Below are 4693 nucleotides of genomic sequence, written 5' to 3' on the forward strand. Positions count from 1 at the left end.
TGTCATTTTTAGTGTCAGTTTTTGTGTGCTTTACCTTTTCTTTATAGGTTTGTTTAAATCCTGAAGTAGCAACAAACTGAAGTGTTTCTTACATGAACCCTTCTGCTTCTCACAGCCTTTAAGCTGTTTGTTCTAAAGACTAAAATACAGATTAGACTATTTTTGCAGGGGTTTGCATGGTGCTCCATGTTTTCCTCCTGTGAGTCCCCCCCCCATGAGCTCTGAATAGAACAGACTTGTGAAGATCCGGTGCAACGCGCACATTTTTGTGTTTGAGACACAACAGAGGAGAGCGAGCAGCCGCTTTCCCAGCCTCTGTGGCTCTCCCACCGTCCCAGCAGCTATCAGGCGCTCTGCAGCTCCCATGGGCCTCATGTCAGACAGTACTGCTGTGTTGATGCTTTTGCTACGTACTGTATGTATGTATATATATATATATCTAGCCAGCCAATGCTACCTCTCAGGGGCACCTGGATGAGCAACGTGGATACCAGGGCTGACGGGAAGGAGGGAGGGAGGACAGGCCCCCATAGGCCGGCCACGCCGCCGCTCCCCCGGATCCTTTCGGCTAATGGGTCGGCAGGGATTTGGGAATGGGGGTGGAGGTGGACAGAGACGGATGGCTCCTGACAAACTCGCACTGACAGCCAGTGAATACAGGGCAGTGTAGCAGAAAGGTCAGAGCAGGAACGGATAAAGGAGCGCTTGACTTTCAAAGTTTTGCCCTGCTTGGTGCCACCGCACCGTCAGCTCAGAGGGAAGTGTTTACGGCTCGTCAGTTGGTCTTTCTGTCAAGCCGCGGTTGTGCGTCTGTCCGGGCAGCCCTCCTCCTCACACACAAACTTTGACACCCAACAAATCTGCACACAACCGTTGTTAAGCCGCACGCGAGACATGCCAGCAGTTTCTCAAAACAACTAAGGCTCGAAAATCCGAGTGCAGCACATATATGCAGCTCCGCTGACATTCTCATTAAGTCTTTAGTAAGCTGTGTATCTTCAAGGAGAACGAATCAAACCCCCGCTAAATGAACTAATCTGGTGTTCACCCTGGGGGCTCTGGTACTGTGTGTGTGTGTGTGTTTGTGCGAAGGTGATGTGTTTATTGACTCCAGTGGAGGAGTAGATAAGAGCAGAGCCTCTGACTGAAGAACACTGATCCAGTCAGATGTCACAGGCCCTCAGAACGGCCTCTAATGGGGCCCAAGGGACTCTAACTCTTCTTCCCCCTCTTCTTACTTCCCTCCCAGCCTCAACAGCTCTCTAAAGCAAGTCTCTGTCTGACTTTATACTCCTGACAGTTTGCTCTTTCTGTACTTTGCAAAGCTATTGTCATAACCAAAATTATGAAAAGGATCAACTCAACATCAGTGAGATGTGCCAGATGAACAAACATCCACCACTGCAGCAGAGCTTTGGGCTCCTGAAAGCTATAACCAGAAGGTTGTGTACAAAAACAAGTCTGTACACAGTTTTTAAAACAAACAATAAAATATACGGAAAAAAAACGGTTTAATGCTTTTACTTCTAACACAAACTTCAATATGATAATGGTTATTTCTTTTACACAAATATGTCTAGTCTAGTCTTGTCGGCTTTTTATCCCTGAATAGGCCATCAACAACTCCAGTACAAGCACATGAACCTACAGTTGGAAGAGAAACGTCAAAGTGGTACAAATCTGGTGAATCGTGCTTCAGGTTTTTTCTTTTACTGTTCTATTTCTAATAAATGTAAGACTTGGTGTCAAAGAATTAAAGCCAGACACAAACCACAATTATTAATCTCTCTCCCGTTATTAATTAAAAAGGACGCCATCCATATGTCACAACCAAATCCGAGTCTGAGACTGTGGACAAGCAAAAGTCTTTAAAAAGGCCCACATAGTAAAAAAAAGACAATAAAGGATAGTTTTTTCCACACCATAGGGTGCACCGTCAAAGAATGGTCAATTTTCAGGCTTATATTATATGTAAGGCGCGTCAAGGAAAACAAGAGTCAGATACTGTATGTCAGTCAGTACACAATGTTCACAGTAACTTTAGAACTTGTTTATAAGATGCTACACGTTAGCAACGTTAGCTTTAGCATATTCACAACATCTGTAACTTCTATCTTTCTTTGCAACATGTAAAAAAGAAAACTCAGCCAACGCTGCTAAATGTAAGCCGCATTGGCGTTTTCACCAAAAAACCCAACCAAACGTTTTGACAGAGCGCCGTTTACCTCTCAGAATCGCTTTGACATCAGTGAGCACAACCAAAATGAATCTATGTAGAGGGAGCCCTGGGTTAGAAGACGCACTGTCAGTTATTGAGAAGAATTAAGCCGTTAATTAAGCCATATAGTGGGGAAGGTAGGGTGCACTGACAAACATAAACTTTGACGTGTTTCTGAGGCACAAATATGTGTTTGAAATTAAAAACACTTTTTATGATAAAATCAATAAAGGGGAGATTTTTAAATGAAAGATGGCGGAGGAAGTCACCAACTCCTGGAGGTGAAAGGCAGGTTACAAAAAATAAATCTATTAAATAATCCAGAAACCTTAAATCTGAAAACAGGATTAAAATAAATAATAATCAAGTAATGAGGAGCAGCTGTGATACTCACAAAATAATCCAAGAGCTAGCTAGCGCCTAACTGCCCTACCTCGGTAGGGCGGTTGACCTCTGATTGGAATATTGATGGTTCGATTCCCACCTTCCTTCGGTGTCCTTGTCCGAAGTGTCCTTACTTTAGAGCTGAATGGGACTGTGACTGTAAAGCCCCATGGGCCCCCAGGGAAGGTAGTGTAGCGACCTGGGGGTTAGCCCCGCCTTCAGCCCCTAAGACTCATGGGAAGTGGAGAGTTTTGGGGTGAAAACCTTGAGTGAGAGGGCTGGAAGCATAAGTGACCTGCATGGTGTTTCAGCTGTTTGTGTGTGCTAGAATATATGAGCTTGATGCTGAACAGGAATCTTTGGTTCGCTTCCTGTTTATTTCTGCTTGAGCCTGCTCGGGGTCGTGCGGTGTATGGGGCACGGTCAGCTCTCCAATGACGTCACTTTTTGGGCAGTTTGTCTTTTGCTTTCGCCGAAGTGAAGTCCCGGCTGGGTCGTTAAAGAAGTAAAGGCCTGTACAGGTGTACTCCATGTACCATCAAGAAATGGCCAAAAATATCAAAGAAAATCATCTACAACTTAACTCCCAGAATAAAAAGCGAATTCCTAAAAAGAAACAGATTGACATAAATGTGTCTTAGGCTGCATAAAGCTTTCTTTGGTACAACCGTGATTTTTTTATTTGATTTGATTTGAAATGTTTTATTTCAAGCAATCAAATAAGAACAATACACAAAAACAATACAATCATCGGTTATACATTCATTTAATGACCTATCAAACTGAGGATAATTAGAGATATTAATAAATATTGCTTGAAAGGGAGTGGAAGGAAGGGAATTTATATAATCCCACCATTCATCCTTTCTCCTGGGGAGCGGGTGGCAGGTGTCCATGGTATTTAGATCCAGGGAAATCCCTTTAGACGTGAAAAATGATTCCGATCTGTGTTCCACAGACTATTCATCGCTCTCCGTTTCAGAAGAACTGCTAGCAATGCTAGCGCTATTAGCATTAGCAATGCAAACTCCAGCTGCATTTAGCTTTGCCCGAGGTTTGATCGGCACTCCAGTGAGAATGACATTATTCATCCTTGCTTGTTGTTCCACATCGTCCAGTCTTTTCTCCAGAATGTCGACCCGGTTTTCTCTTTGCTCGTTTTGAGCCCGGAGCCTCCGGAACTCTTCCATTAGCTCCATGAGAGGAGCTAGCTTAGCGGTCACTTGTCCATAAAGGGATACAACGTACCTTGAATATCATCAATAATCTTTTTAAGGTCTTCGTAGTCATGGTTTTTCTTAGGGGCCATGGTCAGCTCTCTTTTTTTGGAGAAAATCAACTTTTAAGTCACTTGAAGATAGTTTTGTAGCTGCCGTGAGCCTCACGTGTCCGTGCTGGAAAAGAACGATAAACATAATTCAAAGAGGAAAGCTGGAGGGCCGCAGATAAATGATGTTCTATAAGCTTTCAATTGTTAATTTGTCTTTAAAGTCACTATATGAAGCTGAAACACAAAACACTTTAGATTTCTAAAAAATAAACAATTTGTTATTTTGTAAAGGCCTTTTTAACTTAAACTTCTTATATAGTTTTCATGTTTCATCCGTCCGGACTGATGTAACAGTTTGTCCTAAAAAGTATGAGTCAAAAAAAGTCGTCAGGGTAAATAATAAAAGGCTCCATGTCAGCAAACAGCAGATCTATTTCAGGAGTGGCTGTGGGGTGACGTACAGACCAGCATATGCACATTTTCTTCTTCTTCGTTTACGTGTCATCTCACATTTTATGTAAAACCTGCGCTGTCCTGATTAAACGTGAAAGTGTCTGCATTTGATTTGCTTACGAAGTGTGAACCTCATCATGTGAAATCTTGGAGGACGCGGCTCGTCAGCAGGCCGAAGGAACAGGAAGGGACAGGTCCCGGCAGGACGTCCACTCCTCCCACCGCTCCCAGAAGGCCATGCTTCAGCCATGTGTCCATCAGCACCGTCGGGAGGCATCCGTTGTTGAGTCCTGGCGTCCTCCGTCTGAGGCACCCCTGTCTCTTTGACGAGTCGTGTGACCTTTTCCCCACGTCAGGTGTCGTGCTCG

Source organism: Oryzias latipes, chromosome 6, assembly GCF_053564925.1.
Source record: "Oryzias latipes strain Hd-rR chromosome 6, Olatipes_Hd-rR_3.1".
NCBI lineage: Eukaryota > Metazoa > Chordata > Actinopteri > Beloniformes > Adrianichthyidae > Oryzias > Oryzias latipes.